The sequence below is a fragment of the Anopheles arabiensis genome, chromosome 2, assembly GCF_016920715.1.
Source record: "Anopheles arabiensis isolate DONGOLA chromosome 2, AaraD3, whole genome shotgun sequence".
In the NCBI taxonomy this organism is placed as follows: Eukaryota; Metazoa; Arthropoda; class Insecta; order Diptera; family Culicidae; genus Anopheles; species Anopheles arabiensis.
In genome coordinates, this window is record NC_053517.1 from 57,966,299 (window position 1) to 57,987,602 (window position 21,304).

Below are 21,304 nucleotides of genomic sequence, written 5' to 3' on the forward strand. Positions count from 1 at the left end.
CTTATGCTTTCTCGCACCTACTGATCTATCGGGTCGACCCGAACTCGCTGCACCCTCGGGTCAAACTGAACCTACTGTGGCCCGACCCGACCCGAACTCGTTGCACCAACGGGTCGGAGTCGCTTATGCTTTCTCGCACCTACCGGAGTCGTTGCACCCACTGAACCTACATGTACCTTTCGGGTCGACCCGAACGACTCCGGGTCGCTTACGGATGGCTCCGACCCGATAGGTTCGGGTCGACCTGCCCATCACTAGTATAAATGACGTCAACCTGTAAGCCCTTGTCAATATAGGAGTGGCAAAAGTTAAGTAAGTTTATTAGATTGGTCTCAATCGATCGTTTCGGCATAAAGCCATGTTGAACATTAGAAATTAATGGTGAAAAGGCTTGGAGCATATGACGAGACATTATCTTTGCGAACAGTTTACTGCACGCACATAACATTGAAATTCTTCTATAATTGCACACATTAGTTTTATTAGATTTTTTATAAACAGGAAACATCCACGATGATTTCCAAAGACGCGGGAAGCATTTCGATTGCAAGTATTTGTTGAATAATTTGGTCAGTATAGGAATGAGAGCAGCCTTGCAGTTAATGAGAATTGCGCTGGGAATATTGTCAGGCCCAGGTGCGTAGGAAAGCTTCAACAACGAAATAGCAGATTCCACCTCATCATCGTTGATTAGTTTTGTGCATAAATTAACCTCATCATTTATGAAGGATAAAGCCGATGTTGAGTTGGACGGTACCGAGGAATTGTTGGTGTACACAGAAGAGAAATATGAGGCAAATGCATTGCAAAACTCTTCATCTCCGGTAATGGTGTTTCCCTTGAACTGCATCGAGGAAGGAAGTCATCCACAGGATTCCGTATCTTTAGCAAATTTCCAGAATGATGTGGGATGTCTTTTGATATTGATTTCAATTTTCCTGACGTAGTTGGCGTAGGCGGTTCGGTTCAGCTGCTTATATATTTTTGAGGCGCGAGCAATTTATTCGGTTAGTGCTGTTTTTTAGTCGATGAAGTTTTTTAAGGGCCCGTGATCTTCGACGTTTAGGCAAACGTAGTGCAGAATTGGTCCATGGTGGATGAGCACGAACATTAAACCGTGGGATGAATTGTTCAACAAATTCATTCATTTGAGAAGAAAATTCAGCCACACTGTCGTTGATGTCGTCATAATCAGTGAAAGAGTCCCAGTTAACTTGGTTAAGTGCACACACTTAAAATTTTTTGCCGAATCTCGGTTAATTTTTGCCGAGATCTGCACAACTGAGATCTCGGCAAAGATCTCGGTTAAATTTCTGTTGCCGAAAGCTCGGTTAAAAATGCAATTGACATTTTGTGTTGACATTTACGTTTAACCGAGATTTTCGGTTAGAGCAATCCGAGATTTCAGCTAATTATAAAAACAATCTTTTTTTTAATTTTAACGGTTTTATTTGCGTAAAAAGTTAGTTTGAGTTATAAATACAAACACAATTATTTATTGAGACATAACCATAACAGCCAGAGCCCATACTGATTGCCGATGTACATTTTCTGCAGCATGATGCCACCATCGTATCTGTAGTTGGATGGCAGGAAGTCACCTCCCCCCCCAATTGTGAGAGTTGTGGTGGGATGGGAAGCGCAGGGACGGGCGCCGATACAACACCAGATGGTGTACAGCGTCTGGATGTAGTAAGGGTGCAGGAAGATGGGCCGGGCATAGAGCGGACACCGGTACAGACACGGTTCTGTAAAGCGGGCAGAGTGAAACAAGCCTGAGTGAACCCTGATTGGAAGTCACGTGGTCGAGTATTTGGATATTTACCTCGTGAAGGTAACTGGAAATGAAACCTGGAAGTCCGAACGGGCCGGCAAATGTTGGTCCAATCGAACTAGCATCCGGTAATCCTTGGATAAGGACTGCTTCGAGCGACGATCTTATGTGCACTGGCTACGTGCGTTGACAGAGCTTCGTAGCCCACCCGTGTCCGATCGTACGCTACTGATGATCGGTTTCTTCACGCTGGGTGTCATATTTTCATTTATTTTTCACACTATTGATTTTATAACACAAAATCACTCCGAAAGGTTTCTGCATCGACTAAATGATGAATGACAGATAGAAAACCGAGCCTCGGCTAACTCAAATAGCATGGCCGAAATTTCGGTTATTTTGACGGATGACCTCGGTGACAGCAGTGTTAACGTATGTAATCGGCATGTTGTGTTGCCGAGTTTCGGTTAAAATATTTGTTTAACTGATATTTCAGTTTTAAATGGCACTGATTATCGGCAATGGGAAATTTTCAACTGACATATCAGCAAGAATCGAAAGAGCCGACGAATTTCGGCAGTTTTTTTAACCGAGGTCGTGAAATATTTTTAAGTGTGCAGAAACGAGATCAGTGAAATTAGTTCGTCTAAAATTGAAATCTGCTTGACGTGGGGGTTGAGATGACGGTACACTGCATTGCGGGAGCGTGAAGTATGTTAGTAAAGCTGGATGATGTCCAGGCAATCAGGTTCAACACTATAACTATAACGTCCTCGGTGGCTAAGCGACGCTTTACAGAAGCGACCTCTTGTTCCACAGTGACGGCTGTTGCTAAGCGGCCGCCTATCCCGCTCCAGATCCAGATCCAGATCCTGTCTGTGAAAGGCTCACGAGGTGCAGTTTGAGGCGGTGATGATAGTGGATCGGTTCCCACTAGTTCATGCGGTTGTGTAGGTGCCGGCTGGACGGCAATCGTGGTGTTGGTGTATGCGTTTGGCGATGACGCGGCACAAAGGATGTTACCGCGATTGTTTACAATTCTATTAACACCAGAAGATGCCGAATGCTCGATTACGCGCCTCCGCTTTCTACCAGTAGCAGGTCGAGGATCAGGATTCCGAGTGTGAGGCGTGGATGCAGTTTGAAGGAGGGTGAAACCACTGCGAACTTCGGCGACAATAGGCCCAATGAGCTTGCCGATAGCTGCTACGGCTGAGGTGAGGGCGGCTTGGAAACCGACCTGGACGCCTATTTTTTTTACCGAACGGCAGCGCGGATTTTTAAGAATGTTAGTGCAGCCAATGCAGCTCCAGCGCAGGTAGACATTGGACAATACTGCGTCAATCAGCTCGGGGGGCAATTTGCAACAGCCGCGGTGGAACGTAGCGTCACAATATGCACAACTGATGATGCAGCCGGTGGCCTCTAGTGGTTCAGCACACGAGAAGCAAATAGCCATCACTAGATCACGCGTAATCACAGCACAGCACTGCTAAGCCGAAAAAAACAACAGGAAACTACAGTTGCGGTGCAGCGAAACAGTTCGCCCAGACGAAACGATTATATGAAACAGCTTAATAGTCAGTAGAACAGACAACAATCCAATGCACAGAAAACGCAGAGACGCAGAAATAACAAGAAAAATATTAAAAAATCACGGAGCGCAACGGGCCACAATTCCAGCTCATTAGACACTTGACTTGTCGTCATCATCGAATATTCACCACGCTGCATGTAACGAAAATCTAGCTGGTATAACTTTCCAACCCGTGAACCACACGCGACAATTTCTGAACCACGATAAATCTGTACCACTCCGTTTTCATACACCACTTTCATACCAGCAGCATCACCACGCATTACTGAGAAAAGATTACAACGCAAATCAGGCACATATCCCAAGTGCCACAAATCCACTAAACGACCACTAAACGGCTTCTAAACGACTCAAGTTCTCTACCTAAACGGAATATAGAAAGACTTCGTTTAGCAGACGGCAAACGACTCATGCATTCTAAAAATAGCAAAAAAGCTGGTGGCGCTCTCTGTTGGTGGGATACCCCAACCAGTTGAGCTTCATCGCTTGGAGGAGAGCTTTCTCATTTCCTCTGTACTGTTGTATGGGTTTCGCATTGAAGTTATGCATCGCTAGAACTAGAACGGCGATACGATTGTTTAAATACTAAACTCCAATGGAAACCACCAGCAATGACGCAAGTGAGATTTGAGTAATGGTCGTTGGTGTTGATACCCACGTATCTGATCACACTATATATCTGATCACTGATATAGGTCATGATAAGATGAAACTTGTTGAAACACATTGCAAGAAAAGGATAGCAATATTATGATGAGTTGTAATACGCCATCTATTGATCAAACCAATGAAGCTGTGGAGCTTTCATTTTTTTTCTATGGATATTCAATTTTCCAGTCGTTTAAGCTTAATCTGTGGCGCTTGGGTAAGGTTTAGTAGCATATTGATGTAATTTTTGCCATTTCGAAAATAAGCTTAAACCAGTGTCATAAGGATGCGTTCAAGTTTTACATGATATATTTTTAAAGATATGATTTTTCTATACAATTTGTCTGAAGAAAGCAAGGCAAAGCAAGAATGCGTATTTTTACTAATATAACAAAAATAAAAAAATGCTTCACGTGGGGCAAAATTGGCAGATGCTTTTGACATACGGCGCTTGGTGAGGATATGGTGTTGTATTTGTCGCCTCAATAATGATAACAAGCACAGCTTCAAAACATTCGATTTTGTAGATTGAAACGTGTAAAAACTGTTTAAATTTTGATAACATATTTTTGGAAGAATTTTAAGGGATTTCCTGACCAGCAAAACAAAAGATAGAACGAAAATACATTTCACGAAACATGCACAAAAGCATAGACCATTACCTAAGCGCGGTTGTTGTGGCCCATATTGCCCCACTGTTTTGATGTTTCACAGTTTTTTTACATATGCCCATGCCCCATGCCTATGCCCATTTTACCCCGCGAGTCATAATAGCTGCTTGTAAAACATTAATTTTTATTTTACACTGTTTTCATGATTTCAAGTTATTTTCATTCTATGTGGCTATTTTTATCCATAGATAAAGGAAGGAGGCATACAATAATGAAAGAAAAATTGTATTTTGTGGCATATTTAAAGAAATATTCAGCAAACTACTTAACATGCCCATTTTGCCCAGCCTTCCACAAATTATGACTGTAGCGTTCCTAGCAATTCGCCATAGCTGTACCAAGTGTTGCTGTAAGCAAAATCTTGAGGATTTTTGTAACAAAAATCATTTTTTAACATTTCTTTAACTGAAATCAAGTTATAATAAGCTCATTGCACCAAAATAAGTATGAAGACAGCATTAAACAAAAAATAATGGTAAAAGTAAGGCTCAGCCCTCTACGTTACACTAGCGTTACGCGTAACGCCTGTTTATCGCAAACCCAAGCAGCATTTTTGAACGCCTGTTTTAACCGCCGTGGATGAGCTAATTAACCGTCATGCCCGCTGCGCAAATTCGAGCAGTTTCCTGCGCAGGAAATGTACCAAAGCGCAGATTTTGGCTGGTCTCCCGCGCGAGACTTCAGCTATTCCTGCGCAGGCCTGCGCAGGTTTAGCGCCATCTGTTTTCGAAATGGACGTACTATTTATGGCGGCGGAGCAAAAAAAAGGGGTGGAGGGTGCGTGATCGCGTGCGTGACTTCGGGGGCGCGTGCTCGCGCGCGCTTTCGTGGGTGCGTGCTTGCGTTCGCGCGTACGTGCATGTGTGTGTGTGTGTGTGTGTGTGTGTGTGTGTGTGTGTGTGTGTGTGTGTGTGTGAGTGTGTGTGTGTGTGTGTGTGAGAGAGAGTTTTCACACGCGTGTTTGTGTGTTTGTGTGAGTGCGTGCGTTTGGAAACCCCAAAACTATTTTATTCTGATGCGTACATTTTCATCCGCTGCGGCTACAAAGTCCATGCATTTTCGATCTCGCTACCTGAGAGACCATTGGCATTGGCATCTTTGCGATCGGTTCTGCTGTTGGGGGTGTTAAAAAGAAACACGATCGAAGCAAACGTGCGTGTGATATGAAGCACATTTCTTTCTAATTCAGCTAGTGGACGCAAGTGGAAACAACATTTTTAATTGTATCCATACAAAAGAGGATTCTGGATTTGTTTATTATGATGCGCGTATGGTGCTGCACCTGTCCGTCCAGAATCTGGTGGCTTGTTAGTTTGGAGTAGTTATCATGACGCCGATTGACTGGCAATGCCTTGGAATGGGTTCGGATCGGTAGGTTCATGTTTTGGTCGAGTGCATTCCGTGCATTTGTCGCGCCCCAGCGGTAGACCCGGCAGCACCAAATTCAAAACAAAAACCTTCCCCGAGTGTGGACTGCTATGCTTAGTTCTTCTTATTTTTATAATTATTATTATTGGCGTAATGGCCTACGCGATCATGCCGGCCTTTTCAGGACTTGAGTACCACGTAGCCGGTAACTAAGCCCTTGCTACGGCGGACGGTTCATACGCGGTTAGAACCCACGACGGGTATGCAAATGTGCGGAATGATGGCGTTGCCGCGCGACCGCTCCTATCCAGCGGGTAGCTTGCATTCTGCCTCACTGTCTCCTGCTCGATGCATACACTGCAGGCAGGGGGAAGGATGCACCTCCACGATAAAAATAACACCGCCATGAACCAGCGGAGGATCTAACGATAGGCGGACTAGGCGGTCGCCGAAGATATCTAGTCTGTAGTATGCCGTATGTCTACAAGTGGACAGATTATTAGCCACAAGGGCCCCCGGAAAGATGGTCTTTAGGGCTCCGTGGCTGGAGAACCATTTGCACCTCCCCTTCCTCCATGGCTACTACAATTTTAGGGCCTGTGACCGATGATCGTAGGGGTCCCATGGCCACCCCCCCCCTTCCCCCCCATCCACCGGCAATTTAAGTATACCGTTCAATCTTCCAACAGCTGTGTAACAGTACCCCTTCCTCCCGGTCATCAGTTACCATTGACAGGGGCCTCAATTCGTCTTTCCGCCTTTCATGAACACCTTCCTTTCTTTGACCGATGGATCATAACATTCCGGAAGAAAACACATTTGGCGAAAGTGTTGCACACACACGCACGCTCATACCCTTGCGCAGACGGCACAGCATATCTGTGTAATCTACAGCATACGAAAGCAAAAGCTTAGGGTAACAAAGTTATACTTAATGCTTAACACGTTCAGCACGATGTTAAGCACGATGTTCAGAACATGTCCCAGGGACTACCAGTGAACTTTCCAGGATGCTGGCTTCACAATCAGCTTGCGTTCTTGATGCTGGTGGAACGGAAAGTTGATGAAAATCAGCGCCGGGCTGAACGTGTCAATGTGAATTAAGGTTCAGCGCGTTGCACAACAAACCCTCCAGCGTAAACTAGCGATGCCTTAGTCATTTTTACATTGCAGTGTTTGAACTCATTGCGATTTTTTGGTTTGATTTGTGAAAATGCAACTTCATCGCCACAATGTTTGTTAACGGCATTTTTAGGCGCCACAACAGCTCGCGAGCATTGACCACAAGCGAGAAAGAGATGGCGCTATGGAGGGAAAAAGCACGGACGACGGCTGACAGCGATTGGCCGTCTGACGCACCAACACATCCAAACCTTCGACAGCGCGGTCAGGCGAGGGGTATGAGGCGGAGCCAGGGACGGGAAGCTCGACGAGCTGCTTGACAAATTTGCCGTTGGAGAGAAAAGGAAGGCATGATAAAATTCTCAGAACTCCATGATTTCTTCCGTCGCTTTGCGCAGCGGGAATCGTCGTAACTCGAGGGGGTCGTAACTCGGGGGACGCATGTAATTACATGCAATACGTGTGGTTTAAAAATAAGAATTTAGAAGTTAAACTATAAAACAAAACGATTTCCGTAGCTTTAACCTGACAGAAAGCTGTTGGACAAAAATCGGTATCCGTTTGAATCAGGTAAAGCAAATGACTTTCGTTCAGTTAGATTTCAAACCAGAAACAAATCAAGTTCTCTAACACGGATCATAATAGAAAATGAGCATTTTTGATACTTTTTTTTCAAACACTCGAGTCACATAATTGGCCCTTAAGACTTTGGCACAAAATGCCTCTCGTGCGTGTAGTAATGCAAGAGAATTATTCTGCCACCTTTCTCATTTATTATTTAATTTATTGATTTTCTTGGCTTTATCCGAAAGAATCATTCGTTGTTTCCCATTTTTGTTGTTTTTGTACGTCATCATCAGGAAATTCAATTCGCTCTTTCGACATCACCAGAAAAAAATCTACTCGGGAGCAAATCGGAAATGAGCATGCCGAATTCCGATTTTCCGACTGGCATCTATCTGTCAAACCCTGTTTGAAGGACAGATTCCAAAATCGCATGACAGTATTTTCCTCCGTCTAATTAGGCCTTAATATACCATTTAGTGGGCCGGTCTCGAGCCGCCATACGTAGGACTGACTATCCTGCTATGGTAACAATAAGTCACTGAAAGCCTTAGCTCACTTCACTAGTGGGTACAGGCAGGCCTTGACCGACAGCGGTTGTTGTCCCAAATACGAAGAAGAAGATACCATTTAGTAACAGCAAAAGGAATCAGACATGGAGGATTGAGTAAACCAAGCAACAACATACCGAACTGTTGGGGAAATAAATGAAAAAAATATTTAAAAAAAACACATGAAAATTGTGGCGCATACAAAATTTTCTACAGTGACTTTTCTAATACCTGTATTTAAGCGATAATATTTGATACATATCTTTGGTAATGTTGTAAACAAACGCGTAATTGTAAATACAGTAGAACGTCGATTATCTGGAGGCGGGCGGCTTCAAACCTAGCTGTTCAAACGTACGATGAACATTTGCAGCGATAGTCAAATGGGCAACCAGTTTTTTGTGCAGCTTTGTAGTGTCTAGTGGTATTTTCGAAATTCAGTTTTGTTCATGAATAGTTGTTAAACCTATAGTTATTGATGAAAATAATATGCTAATAACGATTAATCGATTGATTCAAGGTGAATTAATCATAAAACTAGTGGATTTTATAATTTTATATTATATGTATTTGACATTTCTTGGAACATTATCCGTGTAAATCGATTAACTGGCAACCGTCCGGTCCCGAACTCCCCGGATAATCGACGTTCTACTGTAATATCAAAAAACAAAAACTATAGCCCTGACACACAACATTTCTACTCCAATAAATCACCACGCCTCGCCCATGAATGATGTAAACAAGTCTATTATGAAAAAGATTTTTTTGCCAAATAATAATAATAAGAAGAAACATATTAAGTTTGTAGGCGTATGTGGATCATAAACGTCAACCTCTTACATCAACTGTCAACCGAATAATGTCCAAACCTCGTACAATTGAAAAATCTTGGCAACCCGGCCGTGCTGTCAGAAAAAGATAATAAAAAGGGGAATTCACGTTGTGTACGCAGTTGAAAAAGCACGTGTAATTCTGTGTCATAGAGCGTTTCTACATACACCGAGATTGCAGCTGAGAAAATAACTGACAGCATACTTTGACAGCGACTGACAGCATTTTCGGTGAGAGCGTTTCTACATACACCGAGAATGCAGCTGAGAAAATAACTGACAGCATGCTTTGACAGCGACTGACAGCATTTTCGGTGAGAGAATTCTCCTCGGCATGCAAAGAACGATGGAGCTGAGAAAAAATTGAATTGGCAGTTTATAGCGATTGATCAATTATAGTTTGCATTTTTGCCGTCTTATAATCGTAGAAATATTATTAAAAAGTAAAAGAAACTTTTTTTGACTTCATTTTAGCGATTAAAATGGATTTTTTCAACATCATTTTAAAAGTCTCATCTCGGCGCTTTTCAGAGCTTCTTGTGTGCAGATCGTGAGAATTTGAGCGTGAAAAACCGGTTGTCAATTCTCTCACAGCCATCTCTCAGCTGCAGTCTCGGTGTATGTAGAAACGCTCTTATATTCTTCAGTCCTTAAGAGTATTTTATTTGACGTTGTTTACAAGTTCAACATTTATAATGAGTAGAAAAGTTTGAGGTGTAGTTGAAGTTGGAGGATAAGGTTTAGATATTAATGTAATAAAATGTAGATATGGTATATAGTCTGTTCCCGAGTTACGCGGTTTCTGCGTTCCCGACGAATCCGCGTAACTCGAATATCCGCGTAAGTCGAATTTCACGTTTTTTGACTAAAATACTATTGATTACTCGGAGGTTCTTAATTTAATTAAGTAGTTTTATACACTTTATCATTTATTTGATATGATTCGTGCAGAAAATTCTGATATTTCAGAGCGTTTCTACATACACCGAGACTGCAGCTGAGAGATGGCTGTGAGAGAATTGACAACCGGTTTTTCACGCTCAAATTCTCACGATCTGCACACAAGAAGCTCTGAAAAGCGCCGAGATGAGACTTTTAAAATGATGTTGAAAAAATCCATTTTAATTGTTAAAATGAAGCCAAAAAAGTTTCTTTTACTTTTTAATAATATATCTACAATTATTAGACGGCAAAAATGCAAACTATAATTGATAATTGATCGCTATAAACTGCCAATTCAATTTTTTCTCAGCTCCATCGTTCTTTGCATGCCGAGGAGAATTCTCTCACCGAAAATGCTGTCAGTCGCTGTCAAAGCATGCTGTCAGTTATTTTCTCAGCTGCATTCTCGGTGTATGTAGAAATGCTCTCAGGCTTTTAAGCGGTTTCAATTTGTTAGCAAGAATGCAATTTATACCGAACTTGAAGAAAATTGTACTGATGTGACATGTGATCTGTCAAATTTAGAAATCCGCATATCTCCGAATCCGTGTAAGGGCGGTGGCAACGCTCATCGGATGCGCTTTTATCGGACGAGATTTCTATGGGATTTGACAGATAACGTCGGACGTGCGATTTCGTCGTCCGACGTTATCTGTCAAATCCCATATAAAAATTTGACAGGCCGTCCGATAAAATCGCATGCGAAAAAGCGTTGCCACCACCGTAAGTCGAGAACCGTGTAACTCGGGAACATACTGTATTTAAGGATTAAAAGGTAAACAAATGACAAATAGGAGGAGGGAGTTTTTAAAGGTAGAACTATGATTTTAAAAAATCACATCCCCTCATCCGGAATGGATGAAAATTTTCTCAGTGTATTGTAGCGTTGTAAAGAATCTTCTCTCCAAATTTGAGCAAAATCAATCGGGTGTTTAATTTTAAACAAAATATTCACATAATTATTCTTGATGAAACCGTCAAGAAAAGAGAAAGGAAATGGGATGAAGAGGATCTAGGGGTTATAGGAGTACAAAAAATCATACCCTGAACTATAAACTACCCATGTGGCAAATTTGGCTCAAATCAACGTTGTATTTATTGCGTGATGCATAACTGTACATACACACAAAAACGATACGAAAAAGCCGATCTTTTTTTATAAACATAAGATGTCTTAGAAACGGCTATTCAAAAATAGGATCTATGTTTCAATGTTAAATAAAAGCTTACATAGTCAAAAAAAAGTACAGTGGAGCGCCGTTTATCCGAGCTTCTCGGGACTTGACCTCGACCGGATAAGCGAATAACACGGATAATGAGTTAAATGATATATTTTATCATCAAATTCTGATTAGTTCTTTAAAAATTTCCTATTTTTGATAAAAGTAATCCAGTTTTTATTACCTTCATGTTTTTCCCATGACAATATTTGAAATTTGCCATGAATTATAGTGTTTTTTGTTATGATAATGTGCTCTTATAACCGCTTTTTTAAATACCCTCCTCATAACGCAATGTCACTTTTGTGTTGAACTGTCATTTTTCAACAGCACGGATAAACGGAACGCCGGATAAAAGGAACCCGGATAAACGGCGCTCCACTGTATATTTGTTCACAAAAATGTCGTAGATGAATTATTTGAACCAATTAAAATGTAAACAAAGGTTTGAGTCCTGAGGACCTTATGCCAAATGACGGATTGTCAAAATGCTCTAGATTCCACCATCTAATCACTTTAAACCATCTTGGTATTGACACATTAAATGTTAAAATCTGGAAACAGTGTATCACCGAATCCACGAGCAATAGACAGTAAAGCCTAGCTCAATAACAGATGATTATTCCTCTGAGTATGAGGCTTATTGCCACATAGGAGAACAAACCCCATCGATACAGCGCCTACCACAACTATATGGACAGTCGTTTTTCACGATTTTCGGAAAATACGTAAGAGATAGATAAAAACAGTGAATGTATTAGTTGTGCAGAATACTATTTCACATCTTCGTATATTTTTCCATTTTTTTTCAAACGTTTTTACACGATTTATTACGAAAAAACAAATTTATGGTCGTACCATAACATTAAGACATTTCGAAAATCCGTTTTTTGTACAAACTAACACATTTAAAAATTGTTCAAAAATATAGATTACATATTCTAGAATGGGTTTACAGGTATATATTTTTTAACGGCTTTTAAAAGGTGTTTTTATAACTTATTCTAAGGTTTAATAAGTTTTATAAGAGTAATTATCAAAATGTAACTTGGAAAAATATCAAAAATTTAAAAAAATTGCCTGCAATAATTGTTTTAAAAATCCAAACCAAAGTAGGAAAAAGGATTTTCAAAAATTATTATGAAATTGCCACGAGAACCTTATCGATTTTGTGGATAACTGCTCAAAGCTGATCCGATCAAACAAAAGCGACATAAAAACCTCACCAACGATTGTTTAACAGAATTTAAATATTTGCTACTGTTACATACATAGTTACGGAATGTAATGCTAGCCTGATATTTTTTTTCCTCCCACCACCCACTTCACCTTCGATGTCCTCTTAGGCTGGAAATACACGAACCGAGATTGTCGCGGTATCGCGAAATTCGCGCGTTATTTAAAACAGTTGTAGAACAGTTCAGCTGTCAAATCATCCGCGCCTCCAAGGTAGAATATAGAGGAGGTGTATTTTTAGCGTTTGGCATATTGCCCATTTTGAGATTCAGTTTGACAACAGCCGTCGATATTTGTTTACAGGCAGCAGCCGCAATATTACGTTGAAAATGCCGATTTATAAAGTGTGGATGCAAAATACAAGTTTTTTGTGCTATAAAAATATTTAGTAAACGAAAACAATTCATTTATCATACCCGTATACCATTAAAATTCGTCGCATTTGACAACTGCCGTCGAAAACTGCCGTCGGTTTTGTGTTTTTTTTCTAAAGCCTTGATGGCCAAATGTTCTGTATGAAGACACCTCCTTTCTACCCATTTTGCGCGCCTCCAATTGCGCCTGCTGTTTCGCAAAGATGCCCAACTTCGGCTTTGTTGAAATTTTCGTGGTAGCGCAAACCGATTATTTTTATTTTTCTGGTGGATTTGTTTGAAAACTCGTGTGGAGTTACGAATGTTGTATTTTATTTTGCATAAACTATGTGAAATAAATAATTTGATTCACAAATTGATTAAAAAAAATCATCTCGGCACATTCAATCGTCACCAGACCTCGGATGAGTCCAGACACGAACCGCGATTATCTCGCCTGTTTGTCAGATTTAATTACAAAATTGACAGTACAAGTCATACGCGATTTTCACGGCACCGCGACGATCTCGGTTCATCTATTTCCAGCCTTGGACCGCTACAAAGGCGCCCATAAATGTTTTGGATTAAGTGCAGACGAATACGATATTCAATTGCAAAGGGCCTACATTAATATTCATTGCACATATTCCTACCCGCATTACAAATACTTATCTAATACATATATATACCACATACTAATTCAGCCAGTCCTTATTTAGGCTCAAAAACTACCTTACCAAGTCACGATCAAATTTTACAAGCAGACGGTTACGAGCGCCTTTGTGGCGGTTTAAGAGAATATCGATGGTGATGTGGGCAGTGGGAAGAAAAATATATCAGGCTAGCATTACATTCCGTAACTATGCATGTAACATAAGCAAAAATCTAGATTCTGCTAAAAATTGTTGGTGGGGTTTTTGTGTCGCTTTTGTTTGATCAGATCAGTTTTGAACCATTGTTTACCAAATTGATCAGGTTTTCATGGTAATTTCAAAAAATTTTTTGAAAATCTTTTTACATATTTTAGTTTGAATTTTCAAAACAATATTACGTGCAAAGAATTTTTTTTTAACTTTTGATATTAAACAATATTTTGATGATTAGTCTTAAAAAACTCTCAAAACTTTAAAAAACGTTATTTTTAATTTAAACCTTCAACACTTTTTAAAAATCTATAAAACATATTTTTCTGTAAAATCTTTCTAGAATATGTTATTTCTCGATTTTTGAATGATTTTTGTACGAAATATACGAAGATGTGAAATAGTATTCTGCACAACTAAAAAATCCCCTTTTTTAATCTGTCTTTTACAGATTTTCCGAAAATCGTGAAAAACGACTGTCCATATAGTTGTGGTGGACGCTGTATAATAATAAAAATAAGTGGAATTCACGTAACTCGAAAACTTACTCTATCGAATGATTTTAATAGTTTAGCGAGTGAAAGCAATAGCTAAAATCAAAATTATATATTTGTTAAATGCATTTTTGCAAGAAAACCTGATATTCTGTTAACGTGGATGTAACGGGAACGCAAAAACTGCGCAACTCGAGAACAGACTGTATTTCCAAATTTTCATAAAATGTACACCGCGTATGTCCGAGACTAGATGAATAGGAGACCCCCGAGATGTAAGCCCTAAAGTAAAGTGTGAGTCGAAAGAGCGGTTTGTCGAATATCTGTCAATCCAAAGGTTAAAGCCAGAGTTGAAGAGTTTTAATTTATAATATGAGCTTGTGATTTATGAAATACACGAATTAATTTAAAAAATCGATACAGAGGTTTCCATCTTCCTTTCGAATGTAAACATTGTTATTCATCGCGTGAAAAAATGTTATTCCATATAGATCGGACATTTTATTTCCATCACAATAATTGTAATTTTGGACCTGGATTGAATTGGACAGTTCTTTGTTATGTATTGAAAATGAAATTTCATGTTGAAGCAAATACACCGTTTGAAAGCTGTTGAAAAACATCTTGGATGCGGTGAATAATTATGTGCACATTTTAAAGTGACTTGGAAACCCTGCAATGATTTTTTTTTATTACCAAAATTGTTTACCCTACATAAATATTCAAATAAGGGTAGTTAGGGAATCTGCATACATGTGTATGTAATGTTTTTATTTCTTACCGACTTTGGGTTAATTATTCTCACTCGCCTCTTTATATGTAAAGGTCATCAAATAAAGACCACTGTAAATTATCAAAAACAAAATCGAGTGAGTCGTATTTCGAGGGTCGCCTGTATTAGAGGTGTTGTTTACATTTTTGGTTATGTGTATTAGTGTGTCTATGGACTATATTTACACGTATACGGAAAGAAAAATCTCGTGTTTTACAATAATCTTAAAAACTAAATCACACTAATGAGGTCGAAGAAATGGAGTTCCTCATATACGCTCGATCAAACGTGTAAATTATTCATTTGTAATATAATACACACAAAACTTTTTCGCTTTTTTACAGATATGTTGACGATCTCCAAAATAACAGCTAAGAATTATGGTTCTAGCATGCTAACAATGGGTATTGAAACAAAGATACAATATCTTAAAAGAAAAAAAACACTTACAAATCACTTGTTGAATCAATGATTTTGACCGACCAACATAAAAATAGTTCGCAAAAAATGCTGTCACTATTTTAAATTCCTAAAACCAGATGTACCAGATGTATAAAATGCAAACACTTCACGATGCTTCGGTTCCTACTGTCCAATAACAACTGCAGCCATCTCTTCCCAACCTCCACATAAATATCTTTCACCACCACTAAATTTGGAATTCCAATTGCTTCAGACTTGTAAATGTGAACACTGTAAATCATTTATTCACTCCATTTATTCTAATTGTTGTACGTAACTTCCGAATGCTGGCCATCGAAGAACTGCATAGCTAGCAAAAAAGCCAGAGGGGAGCGTTCGTTCAGATTTGGTTTTTCTTAGTTTTAGTGTTCTTCTCACTCAATTAGTTTCATTCCATTTTCGGTTTACTTTCGTTTACGTTCCATCATTAAGCACAACACAACAAGAAAACAAGTAACGAAGGATTTTTCTATTTCGCTCTCATTCATTTAAACCATTGATTTCGTTTCATTTAAAACTGCAAGAGTGTATATTGTGTATATAACAATAATTCTAGTATTTTATTTACTTATATTAACACGTGAAATGGTAACTACGTGCATTGCATACGTGTTTATGTATTGACGGTCATTCCTAATTATTTCAAACTTGTCAAATAGCAATCAGCAAGCGTAGAAAATAATATATCCCCATACCGTAGCATATTGCGGCAATAGCAAAAGTAAACAAATACTTCTGCTGATAGAGGCAAATGAACTTCGAGGTTGTTTTTATATGGCAAAAAATACTTGAACAATCATTAAATTGTTTCCTATGAGTATTGTTTCAATATATGAGTAGTACAATATATGAGTAGTGTTTCAAAGATTTTATAAAAATAATGTTGTATGATCTGATCATGAAAAAATTAAAATTATAGAATGAAAAAATAATCCTAGTTATTATGAAAGAACTTCAATAAAATCAATCCATAACGCATTAAAACCCATGAAATAGTATGTATGCAATGAAATATAAGAACGTATAGGAATCAATGAACTAACAAATAATGTGCATAAACTTACATATTGGTTCATACCTCGAAAACAATATATTTTTATGAGGAAGAATGTATTGAAAAACAAAATCTTATTCTTCTTCTTTGGCATTACAACCGCTTTCGGTCAAGGCCTGGCTGTACCCACTAGTGAAGTGAGTTTGGCTTTTAGTGACTTATTGTTACCATAGCAGGATAGTCAGTCCTACGTATGGGGTCTATTCGGGACTTGAACCCATGACGAGCATGTTGTTACGTCGTACGAGTTGACGACTGTACCACCAGACCGGCCCCAAAAATTTAAGTTCTACAAATTACCCGAGATTAAGTATCCTCATAAAACTAACAAGTGTGTGTGTGTGTGTGTGTGTGTGTGTGTGTGTGTGTGTGTGTGTGTGTGTGTGTGTGTGTGTGTGTGTGTGTGTGTGTGTGTGTTTGTTTGTGTTTTTCTTTGTTTGTTTGTGTGTGTGTGTGTGTGTAAAGAGGGGGGATAACGAGAAAAAGAAGCGGAACGAGAGCGGATGATTGTAACAAATACTCGAATATTGGGGATACTGGACTCAACCGCATGACGGCGACCGAATGAGGGAGGAGGTTGACACTAGCGAAGTGATGTATTGAGCGCACCCACGACTCCGATCCGACTCCGACTATTGTTTGTTCGATTCCGACTCCGACAAAACGGAACCACTAGATCCGCCCGGAGTCGGAGTCGTTCGAAGTCGTCCGGAATCGTCCGGAGTCTTCCGGAATCGTCCGGCGTCGCCCGGCATCGCCCGGAGTTGTTCGGAGTCGTCCGGAGTCGCTGGAGTCGCTGGAGTCGGAGTCGTTCGGAGTCGTCTTGAGTCGAACCACTCCGAACGACTTCAGAGGACTCCGACTCCGGGCGACTCCGGGCGACTCCGGACGACTCCAAACGACTCCGGGGGACTCCGGGCGATTCTGGACGACTCCGGGTGATTCTGGACGACTCCGACTCCGGACGCTTCCGAACGACTTCCGAACGATATTGCAGCGCGGACCTACCTTCCGGAGTCGATTCCGAATTTATCGGAGTCGGATTGGAGTCGACTCCGAATTTTTGACAACTTTACCCATCACCAGTATGGAGTGTAGACAGGTTTTCTTATTCGGCTAGAGCATGGACTCCGTTCGACGAAATCCGTTTCGGCGCTCAATGCAAAAGGCACTCACGGCCCTTTAAACGATATATATATATATATATATATATATATATATATATATATATATATATATATATATATATATATATATATATATATATATATATATATATATATATATATATATATATATATATATATATATATATATATATATATATATATATATATATATATATATATATATCTAGCCAACAACACGGTTGAGTGAGTCGCGGAGTCATGTTAAAACGGGAACCGCACTAGAAACAGGTTTCCACGACAACTGGCGCTGATCGCGAACGGAACCTCCACGTGCGGTGTCATATTGATTGAACACCTATCTAACAAACTACAGTGGAGCGCCGTTTATCCGGGTACCTTTTATCCGTGCTGTTGAGAAATAATAGTTCAATACAAAGGTGACATTGCGTTATGAGGAGGATATTTGGAAAAGCGGTTAAAAGAGCACATTATCATAACAAAAGACCCGATAATTCAAGGCAAATTTCAAATATTCTTGTGGAAAAAGCATGAAGGTAATAAAAACTGGGTTATTTTTATCAAAAATAAGATAATTTTCCAAAAATTAATCAGGAATTGGTGATAAAATATATCATTTGACACATTATCCGTGTTATTCGCTTATCCGGGCGAGGTCAAGTCTCGAGAAGCCCGGATAAACGGCGCACCACTGTAGTTTTGGTCCAGGCTTTCGCGAATAAAGATCCCCAGTTTAGCTAACCTTTTTTTAACTTACTCTGGACAACCACACACATAACTCTTATTTTACATGTTCATCTCTGAGTTTAACGTAAAAGATACCCGACAGACAAAGAAAACGAAATTTTCAGGCGAGGGGTAGGTAGAAACACGCGGTGGGGGTCCGGCCCAAGCTCGGATCCGAAGTCCGTTGTTTTGGGCTCAAAATTAAAAATGGCGAATGGAGCGCTACCACGGAGAGAATGCGCTCTCTTGCTTGCCTTTAAAATACACGAGGCGCTCTCGCAGTAAAGAACGCTCGCTCGCGCTGTTTCATCGTATTTTCCTCATACCCCTTCCTTCCCGTTTCTTTCGGCTTGCGCTGCGCTGAACTGGTACCCCCTCCCACTTGATTCCAGCGAATTGCGCTGCGCTGGACTGACACCCCCTCCGGCTCGTTTCTTTCGTAGCGCGCTGTGCGCTTCCCTTCATTCGGACTTGGTGCACCCGAATAAAAACAAAATCTTGAACTCATCAAACTTGGTTTATATTTTATCACTTTTATTGCAAATAATGGGGCATTTTCACACATAGCTTCACACAATCTTGCCACAAAATCACACAAATTCTTAATATAAAAAAATCGTCGTATTTCAAAGAGCCGTCTAACCGCGTGGATCCCGTTGTTGATGTTCGATACAGCAAAAATAAACATTGAAATAAAGCAACGCAAATCACACATTTAAGATAAATGGTGAAAGAAAAGCGCAGCTTCATTTCAATGTGCACAACACTTCAACACTTAGCGAAACTTCGATCGCCCGGGACTTAGGCTAACACGCGCGCAGCCTTTCACGGCGAACGCTTGAGCTGAACTGACGATTTCGTGTGGTGGCAAGAAGGGGAGCGCACAGAGGAACACTCGCTGCACTAGTGCGAGCGAGACACCGATACCCGCATGCCGCTGCCAGAAAACCAAACTGAGCGCGCAGGCTGAAAGTGAACGCACACATTCACACATGTGTAATTGTGTGAGTGCAAAAACCGTGTAGAAACCAAAACACGCTCGCGCCTCCGCGTAATTCCGCGTATTTCCAACCGTCTCCCCATGCTTCTACATGCCCCTCGCCTGAAAGTCGCACACTTTTTCATTCTCATTGCTAGTAGGGAACGGACTTCGGATCCGTGCTTGGGCCGGACCCCCACCGCGTGTTTCTACCTACCCCTCGCCTGAAAATTTCGTTCTCTTTGTCTGTCGGGTTGTCTGTCGGGTTTGTCTGTCGGGCTGAAAGTGAGCGAACACATTCACACATGTGTAATTGTGTGAGTGCAAAAACTGTGTAGAAACCAAAACACGCTTGCGCCTCCGCGTAATTCCGCGTATTTCTAACCGTCTCCCCATGCTTCTACCCAACCAGCAAAACCGAAGCTATTGGAAAACTTTCCTGTGTGCCAAAGCGAGAGAGCATGTCTTCTTTCTCTAGATTTTGGACGCCACAACGCCGATCGTGTGGCCTATGAACGAAAAACGAGAGAAGAGGAAACCGACATCCTTCGAGTGACACACACGCATGCATCTGCATGCGTATTCCGCTGAACCGAGACTACACATCTCTCTCGATCTCCCATGATTTTTCTGCTATCGCGCTCATCCGAGTGTTAGGCATCCTCAGTCTGTCCAGAACTTTCACTGTGGAAGGATGTGTTGGTGTTGTGGGCAGCCGTGCGTGCCGACCCCTGGACTTGCCGTGGCAGTTGCGCTGCCACCGGTCAACGTCCAGGGGGACGACAGTGTGTACACGCACACTGTCGCACACACTAAGCGCGCAAGGCTTAGTGTGTGCCGAGCGCCGAGCAGAGTGTGCACGAAGGCCGATCCAGCAGGAGCTCTCGGCAGGGGCGCTCGGTGCGGCTGGCGCGCGGCCTACGTTGTAAATTGTTGTACATTTTAACGTGTTTGTATTTCGTGTATCAGTATTTATTATGTACGTTATACGTGTTTAAATAAAACATAAGCAGTTCATAACAGTTGGAGTGATGTGTGATTTCTTGTGCCCCGTACTTTGCTCGTTTACGTTTTGTGTCGTGGTCCTTCTTCTTCAATTATGGAATGATTTATCTTTGTAAATTTCTAAGGTAAGTTTCTTATCCTCGTGTGTGCTTTAATGGATACATTCAATTAACGCTTGTCGTCTAAAAAGTTACAGTGCACGCGCATGTTAATCGACGGTTGCCAACATCCCGCAAAACGATCGACGGAAGGAAAACGGTGTCCGGTTTTAAAATATCAAGGTAAGCGTTTCTATAATCCTATGTGCAAAATATTGTTTAGTTTGTTATAAAAAACATAGATTAATTATTGGTTAATTTTCATCAACAGTCAGTCCGTGACGTCATTTCCAGACAGGCGCCGGCTGAACACGCGCAGCACCAGTCGAGGATATCCTAGCGCAGAGGGTAGAAGGAAGAACGAGAGGAAGGGTAACAGAAAGCAACCGCAGCATTTGGAAGGGGTGAAGCATCCTTCCGTATACAGAGTGTGAGTGTGCCAAAACGCACGTGGAAAGAGTAACATGAATAAATAGCATGCGAAAGTGTGCATAAAGCAAAAAGAAAAAACGTCACTACTACAACCAGCAATCCGAAAATATAATACGGACGTCACACGAAGCGTAAACTTTGGCGTAAACTGGATTTCAGCCATACAACCCTGAAATCTTTTGACAGGAAGTTTACGCTCTCCCATACAAATCAAGCGTAAACTTTTTGAGTTTACGCCTCGTGTGACGTCCGTATAAGGGGAGGGATAAATACAAATGTATGCGTAAGCAGGACCAGCAATTCAAGTATTTGAATGTATGCGTCGGTTTGTGCCGTGCTGAAAGTTTTTACTTTAGCTGCTGCTAGTGTAAAAACTTAAGGAAAGCTTAAAG

At 40.8% G+C, this 21,304-nt stretch overlaps 1 protein-coding gene and 1 long non-coding RNA gene across 3 annotated transcripts in view; one reads left to right on the top strand and one right to left on the bottom strand.

Annotated features, from left to right (window-relative positions):
* The window catches only part of LOC120898543 (cytochrome P450 306a1-like), an 80,331-nt gene extending 64,375 nt beyond the window's left edge, over positions 1 to 15,956 (bottom strand). Inside the window, exons 1-2 of one of the 2 annotated variants that reach the window (XM_040304536.1) lie at positions 15,459 to 15,955; positions 15,018 to 15,079 (exon numbers count right to left, since the gene is read on the bottom strand). The gene's annotated coding sequence lies outside the window, so the exon portion shown is untranslated. Of the gene's footprint in view, positions 1 to 15,017; positions 15,080 to 15,458 lie in introns of both variants that reach the window. The other variant, XM_040304535.1, reaches the window with a different exon arrangement.
* A 4,238-nt stretch (positions 15,957 to 20,194) lies between these two features.
* Positions 20,195 to 21,019, top strand: LOC120894790. The gene is made up of 3 exons (XR_005738236.1): positions 20,195 to 20,507; positions 20,573 to 20,663; positions 20,752 to 21,019. It is a non-coding gene; the product is annotated as an uncharacterized LOC120894790 (long non-coding RNA).
* The last annotated feature ends 285 nt before the right edge of the window (positions 21,020 to 21,304 follow it).